This window comes from Mytilus edulis, chromosome 2, assembly GCF_963676685.1.
Source record: "Mytilus edulis chromosome 2, xbMytEdul2.2, whole genome shotgun sequence".
Taxonomy (NCBI): domain Eukaryota; kingdom Metazoa; phylum Mollusca; class Bivalvia; order Mytilida; family Mytilidae; genus Mytilus; species Mytilus edulis.
In genome coordinates, this window is record NC_092345.1 from 5,185,516 (window position 1) to 5,194,523 (window position 9,008).

Sequence of the window (9,008 nt, forward strand, 5' to 3'; positions counted from 1 at the left end):
TACAGAAAGTCCGTTTTGGTTTTTTTTTTGCTAATAAGAATTTTTTTTTGAATGACGTCATTGTTTGGTATGTGACGTCACGATCGTCGAGTTTTCATATTGTATGTGACGTCACGAACGTCAAGTTTTCATATTTTTTGGCACACTAGATGCAACTATGAAAAATACAAAACACACAAATTATTACAATAATAAACAAAATATTTTTAAAACAACAGCACGCAAATTGTAAGGTAACCCAGGTGCTTCGGATAAGTAATTGAGCAGAGGCCTTTGAAAAAAGACAAAAGTAGAACTGAAGGTAAAATATAACCCAGTGCTATGGATCAGAAAACAGTTCATATAATATAGTACTCTTCTGTTGAAATATATGATAAAGTGTATAATACATGGCAAAATCCGTATCACATGCCGTATCACCCTCGACCAATATCATCCCTCGGGCCTAAAGGCCCTTGGGCTGATATTGATGTCTCGGGATGATACGACATATGATACGGATTTTGCCATGTATTATTCTCTATATATATATATATATAAGTAAAAACTCATTTGGTAATAACTATGCTCACGTACAGAAAAAAATGTATTAACGCATGCGGAAGATTACCTGTTCTGTTCATTTCAGGTATGCACCTCCGTTTATTTTCGGAGCACTCCACTTACCGGATGAACAGTTCAAAATATGTATATGCACTTGCACTGAACTATTATTAGAATAATAGAATAGAATGATATACAAATGGATGAACATTATATATACATGTAATTTGTATATACAAGCATTAATATAATACATGCATGACAACAAACCAGTGTATACTGATTTGTAGTATCACTATAATATAATAGTTATTACGGTGACGATGAACTGCCTGTCATTTATTCATCATCCACGCACTAACTTGTCTCAGAAAAAAATACATTAACCTCACTTTCCGGTACACAGGTGTGATTTTTTTTCTGAGACAAGTGCTTGTGACTGGGTCTATCACAAGAACTTGCAATCACCCGATGTTCAGTACTTCAGTGTTTTGATTTTATTAGTTGTTATTGGCTTTGAATGTCAGTTACTGCGAGTACTCTCAAATCTGTACTTATTGTATTTTTGTTGTGTGAATGTTTAAATATCCTGCCACGTCAGTGTTTTTGTTACTTGTCTTGTGCTTTGTATCGATCTGATAAGTTAGGTCCTTTTCCATTGAGTTTTGCGTTTTGATCTTATGTTGTGCAGTTGCACCGTAGTACCAGGTAAGGGGAGTGCTGGTGCGACGTTACACTAGCTTAACCCCGCAGCATTCTGTAGGTGCCCGTCCCAAGTCCCCCATATTGGTTTCTCGTTCATGATTCTGTACATAAATCAGGTTGTTAGTTTTCTCGTATGAATTGTTTATCATTTGTCATTTCGGTTTTTTTTTTGTTATAGCTGGATATGCGTTATGGGTTGTACTCATTGCTGAAGGCTGTACGGTGACCTATAGCTGTTACTGTCTCTGTCATTTTGAAATTTTGTGGAGAGTTGTCTCATTGGCATCAATACCACATCTTCTTTTTTTTTTTATATCAGATCTAACAAGACAAGAAGCTATACTCGAACTTCAACCATAACTTAAACTTTAAGTCGAAGATTATCCGCATTTGGAACATCGGGTAATATCTAAAAACTAAGACCCCACTTGTGATGGTTATGGCTAAAATATTCAATCTTATGTCATTTGAGCTTAAAGAGATTGCCATCTTAATCTATCAAATGACCAATTTACATGTTTTCCTGTGGTGAACTACGAAGAAAAAAAACATAAAGTTTTCTTTAGATTTGATAGCATATACTATTAAAATACTGTGACAAAGGAATTTTTCGGAAATTTTGTTTGTAACTTGTTGCAATAAAGAGATTTGCAACGCTACAATCATTTAATAATTCACAACCATACTTAAATATGTTAAAAAATAATATTGATCGAGTTGGCTTATATTTAAAAATACATAGTACATAGCTTAATATTATGAAAAGCTTTTTTTTAAATATTTAAAACACGATTTTTCCATTTAATATGTGTTGTTATCCCATCCACTTAGTAATCTTCAAGTGGTTTATGATAAGGTTATATCGTGGTTCCTAGATTTTTAAGTCGAAATAAATGTTTTACTGGGCGTTGCATGTTTGTATTTATATATTATTCCTAACTTTTATTCGATGATACATGGATTGGTCATTTTCAAAAAATGTCCAATTTTCAGTACACCTATGCTGATCTTTTATTTCTAATGGAATATGCAGTTGTAATTGTTTATATGAGAGTAAGAATATTAATAATAATTTGGATCTATTTTGGTAAGATTGAAATACATGTACGTCCATTTTTTGCGTAATTTATGTGCGTACAGTATTAGGGTAACGCATTTCAAATCAATTTTTTCCTATTATCTTATTGCCTTGATATCCACAAAAAGTAAAATCACAAAAATACTGAACTCAGAGTAAAATCAAATCGGAAAGTCCTTAATCAAATGGTAAAATCAAATGACAAAACACATCAAAAACGAATGGACAAGAACTGTCATATTCCTGACTTGGTACAGGCATTTTCAAATATTTTTTTTGAATACGTAATAATAACTCCAACGAAAAATCGCAGCTTCTTTATTATTTTACGTAACATTTTTTTCTACAAACTGAATTCAATCAGCGTACATCAAGTTCGTGCCCATCCTATTACCGCTACTAAATCAACCGTTAAATTGTTCTCCTTATGAATATTGAACTAATCGTGTTGATTTCGAAATAAAATCAACGGTACCAATTTTGTTGCACCAGATGCGCATTTCGACAAAATATGTCTCTTCAGTGATGCTCGTGGCCAAAATATTTGAAATCCAAAGCTTATATAAAAGATGAAGAGCTATAATCCAAAAGGTCCAAAAAGTATAGTCAAATTCGTGAAAGGAATCAGAGCTTTGCATGAGGGAGATACATTCCTTAATTTATAATAATTTCTAATATTTTGTAACAGCAAATTTAAATAACACAAAAAATCCGTATTTTCATGCCAGTACCGAAGTACTGGCTACTGGGCTGGTGATACCTTCGGTGACTAATAGTCCACCAGCAGAGGCATCGACCCAGTGGTAGTAATAAAATCAACGGTACCAATTTTGTTGCACCAGATGCGCATTTCGACAAAATATGTCTCTTCAGTGATGCTCGTGGCCAAAATGTTTGAAATCCAAAGCTTATATAAAAGATGAAGAGCTATAATCCAAAAGGTCCAAAAAGTATAGTCAAATTCGTGAAAGGAATCAGAGCTTTGCATGAGGGAGATACATTCCTAAATTTATAATAATTTCTAATATTTTGTAACAGCAAATTTAAATAACACAAAAAATCCGTATTTTCATGCCAGTACCGAAGTACTGGCTACTGGGCTGGTGATACCTTCGGGGACTAATAGTCCACCAGCAGAGGCATCGACCCAGTGGTAGTAATAAAATCAACGGTACCAATTTTGTTGCACCAGATGCGCATTTCGACAAAATATGTCTCTTCAGTGATGCTCGTGGCCAAAATGTTTGAAATCCAAAGCTTATATAAAAGATGAAGAGCTATAATCCAAAAGGTCCAAAAAGTATAGTCAAATTCGTGAAAGGAATCAGAGCTTTGCATGAGGGAGATACATTCCTTAATTTATAATAATTTCTAATATCAGAAAGAGTAAAGCAACATAAAATTGTAACACAACTTGTTTCTTGCATAGCAGAAAAGTGGTTTCAAAACATTTAGTGAAAACAAAATAGTGGGTACTTTTTTGTCATGTCTATGCTGTTACCAGCATATCTATGAATTACACCAATATTATACTTGTGAAAAGTGCAATAACGTGTTGGAAACCGGAATCACAACCGAAAAACATTTTCACTTCGCCAAAAGGAAGAGCTATTTCACAGCAGCATTCATATATGAGGTAACTTATTTATCCTGTTACTAGAGTTACTATGGTTACGAATGATTACAGTTACACGATAGACAATATATATTTTGACAGAAAAATCTTTTGAAAGTTTATAATTACATATAGTTGTTCACATAATGAAATGTTTCGTTGTTTGAACTCATTTAAAAGTTTTTTCAGATGCAATACTGGTATCAGTAACTGGATAGACAACTAGAGGCTCTAAAGAGCCTGTGTTGCTCACCTTGGTCTATGTGACTATTAAACAAAGGAAGCAGATGGATTCATGACAAAATTGTATTTTGGTGATGGTGATGTGTTTGTACATCTTACTTTACTGAACATCCTTGCTGCTTACAATTATCACTATCTATAATGAACTTGGCCCAGTAGTTTCAGTGAAAAATGTTAGTAAAAATTTACAAATTTTATAAAAATTGTTGAAAATTGACTATAAAGGACAATAACTCCTTAGGGGGTCAATTGACTATTTCGGTCATGTTGACTTATTTGTAAATCTTACTTTGCTGAACATTATTGCTGTTTACAGTTTATCTCTATCTATAATAATATTCAAGACAATAACCAAAAACAGCAAAATTTCCTTAAAATTACCAATTCAGGGGCAGCAACCCAACAACGGGTTTTCCGATTCATCTGAAAATTTCGGGGCATATAGATCTTGACCTGATAAACAATTTAGCCCCTGACAGATTTGCTCTAAACGCTTTGGTTTTTGAGTTATTAGCCAAAAACTGCATTTTACCCCTATGTTCTATTTTTAGCCATGGCGGCCATCTTGGATGGATGGCCGGGTCATCGGACACATTTTTTTAAACTAGATACCCCAAAGATGATTGTGGATAAGTTTGGATTAATTTGGCCTAGTAGTTTCAGAGGAGAAGATTTTTGTAAAAGATTACTAAGATTTACGAAAAATGGTTAAAAATTGACTATAAAGGGCAATAACTCCTAAAGGGGTCAACTGACCATTTCAATCATGTTGACTTATTTGTAAATCTTACTTCAGCAAAATTTCCTTAAAATTACCATTTCAGGGGCAGCAACCCAACAACAGGTTGTCAGATTCATCTGAAAATTTCAGGGTAGATAGATGTTGACCTGATAAACAAATTTACCAAATGTCAGATTTGCTCTAAATGCTTTGGTTTTTAAGTTATAAGCCAAAAACTGCATTTTACCCCTATGTTCTATTTTTAGCCGTGGCGGCCATCTTGGTTTGTTGGCCGGGTCACCGGACACATTTCTTAAACTAGATACCCCAAAGATAATTGTGGCCAAGTTTGGATAAATTTGGCCCAGTAGTTACAGAGAAGATTTTTGTAAAAGATTACTAAGATTTACGAAAAATGGTTAAAAATTGACTATAAAGGGCAATAACTCCTAAAGGGGTCAACTGACCATTTCAATCATGTTGACTTATTTGTAAATCTTACTTCAGCAAAATTTCCTTAAAATTACCATTTCAGGGGCAGCAACCCAACAACAGGTTGTCAGATTCATCTGAAAATTTCAGGGTAGATAGATGTTGACCTGATAAACAAATTTACCAAATGTCAGATTTGCTCTAAATGCTTTGGTTTTTAAGTTATAAGCCAAAAACTGCATTTTACCCCTATGTTCTATTTTTAGCCGTGGCGGCCATCTTGGTTTGTTGGCCGGGTCACCGGACACATTTCTTAAACTAGATACCCCAAAGATAATTGTGGCCAAGTTTGGATAAATTTGGCCCAGTAGTTACAGAGAAGATTTTTGTAAAAGATTACTAAGATTTACGAAAAATGGTTAAAAATTGACTATAAAGGGCAATAACTCCTAAAGGGGTCAACTGACCATTTCAATCATGTTGACTTATTTGTAAATCTTACTTCAGCAAAATTTCCTTAAAATTACCATTTCAGGGGCAGCAACCCAACAACAGGTTGTCAGATTCATCTGAAAATTTCAGGGTAGATAGATGTTGACCTGATAAACAAATTTACCAAATGTCAGATTTGCTTTAAATGCTTTGGTTTTTAAGTTATAAGCCAAAAACTGCATTTTACCCCTATGTTCTATTTTTAGCCGTGGCGGCCATCTTGGTTGGTTGGCCGGGTCACCGGACACATTTCTTAAACTAGATACCCCAAAGATAATTGTGGCCAAGTTTGGATAAATTTGGCCCAGTAGTTACAGAGAAGATTTTTGTAAAAGATTACTAAGATTTACGAAAAATGGTTAAAAATTGACTATAAAGGGCAATAACTCCTCTATGGGTCAACTGACCATTTCGGTCATGTTGACTTATTTGTAAATCTTACTTTGCTGAACATAATTGCTGTTTACAGTTTATCTCGATCTATAATAATATTCAAGATAATAACCATATAACGGCAAAATTTACTTAAAATTGCCAATTCAGGGGCAGCAACCCAACAACCGGTTGTCCGATTCGTCTGAAAATTTCAGGGCAGATAGATCTTGACTTAATAAACAATTTAACCCCCAGTCAGATTTGCACTAAATGCTTCGGTTTCAGAGTTAAAAGCCAAAAACTGCATTTGACCCCTATGTTCTATTTTTAGCCATGGCGGCCATCTTGGTTGGTTGGCCGGGTAACCGAACACATTTTTTAAACTAGATACCCCAATGATGATTGTGACCAAGTTTGGTTAAATTTGGCCCAGTAGTTTCAGAGGAGAAGATTTTTGTAAAAGTTAACGACGACGGGCGACGGACGACGGACGCCAAGTGATGGGACGCCAAGTGATGGCACCTTCGGGCCAGGTGAGCTAAAAATGGTAGCATGATAGAACTTAATATGATGATATAAATGTACCAGTAACTTACGTTCCTGTTACCAATAAAATAAAGACAAAAGTAAACCATCATGAGAGGGAATTTCTTGATGTTAAGTTTATTAGAAAGAGAAAACTAGATGTTATCGCGGGAGCATAAAAATCCTGAACATTATGAATTGCTATCTTAATCAAGTTTATCAACTTGCATGACTAGTTGTTATTTTTATAACCTTTGGAAATCAATTTTTAGAGGCATTTTTCAGTACAACATGAAAAATTGAAAAATAATCTATCATTTTAGAGAGTAAAAAAATATAGAAGTTTTTATTCTTGAGGAGAAGGAAACTCCAAAATCAAGCAGTTTAGATAAGGCTAGTAAGTCATGGCAGACAGCTTATATAGAAAAGGAATACCTCGAGAACAAAATTCCTGACCCACCAAGTTGGGGGTTGAGCGTAAAACAAATCATCTAGTCTTGTAAAAAAATCGTAGTTACAGAAAAATGGACGAACAGCAATGCATTTACCGACTCGATGATTAAGAGGGTCTCTTCAACAATAGATGTGACGTATGGAAGGGAAGCGGAAACGAAGCTGCAAAGTCGATTTACCTTCTGACACCTTAGTCAATCTCCATACTTGGGACCTGGAATATAAGAACCATGTACCAAATAATTAATTGGCAAAGCAGCGATCATAGCCAATGAAATGAAAAAGTACATAATAGAAATACTGGGAATGAACGAGACTCGATGGATTTCAACTGGTACAGTGGAGATCACTTCTAACCTCTCATTAGAACTGTCAGAATAATCTGTCATAGAACTGTTCTAAACTGTCCTAGAGCAGTTCTACCCTATAACTGTTCTAAGTAGAATTGTCAGAATCCGTTCTAGGTAGAACTGTCAGGATCAGTTCTGGGGTAGAACTGTCTAAAACTGTTTTAGATAGAACTGTTCAGTTCTAGTTGTATAACTGTCAGCAGAACTGACCAAATCAGTTTTAACCGTAGAACTGTCAGCAGAACTGTCTAAAATTGTTCTGACCAAACCTGTCAGGATTGTAGAACAGTTCTAAATGACGTCAATGCAGTAAGGGTATCTCACTGGTCACAATTCAGTTTAATATGTAGAACTGTTCTAGTCTTAAAACTGTCTAAAACTGTTCTAGGGTATAATTGTTAGGATTAGTTCTAGGTAGATTATAACTGTTCTAGCTAGACCTGCCTAAAAGGTGTCAGGATGACAGTGCTACAAACTGTCCTAGAACAGTTCTGACAGATTCTGACGTTTTTTTATGAGAGGTTAAAAGTGATGTCCACTGTAAGACAATGCTTGCTACTGGTGAGAATATTTTATATTCTGGACACCAAGTGGTTGTTAGTTTACATGCCATGATGATGTTAAAGGAAGGAAATAGGGCACTTATATCTTGGGAACCTATAAGTTTAAGAATAATGACAGCAACATTTCGAATATAGCACAAGCGAATAATAACAAACGTTATACAGTGCTATGCACCAACTAATAATGCCGATGAAAATGACAAGGATATTTTTTACAACGCCTAAAATGATATACAAAAGATATAACAGTACTGGTGGGAGATTTCAATGCCAAAATAGGAAACAGCAATATGGGATATGAACAATCAATGGGAGAACATTGACTTGGCCAAATGAATGAAAATGGAGAAAGATTTGCAGAATTATGTGCCAAAATTACATTTGTCATTGGAGAGAGTATATTTCAAAGCAAACACGTCCGCAAGGCAACATGGGTATCACCAGACTGTTACAGAAAACCAAATTGACCCTTTCTGTATCAACAACAAATTTGGGAGATCACTTGGGAGAGAGGAGCAGATATTGCACTAGATCATCACCTTCTGGATCACTTGTGAGAGAGGAGCAGATATTGCAATAGACCATCACCTCCTGGATCACTTAGGAGAGGGGAGCAGATATTGTACTAGACCATCACCTCCTGGATCACTTAGGAGAGGGGAGTAGATATTGCACTAGACCATCACCTCCTGATTGGAAAGGCAATAATGAAGCTAAGGAAAGTATGCACAATGAAAAACTCATCAACGGTCAAATACAATGAAAACTTTTTGAGAGAAAAGACAGAGAAAGAACAGTCCAACATTACACTTTCAAACAAATTCCAGCTACTAGAAAAACTTGATAACATTGAAGACCAGTGGAGTCATATAAAGGAGATAATAAACAGCACATGTGAAGAAACTCTTGGTGG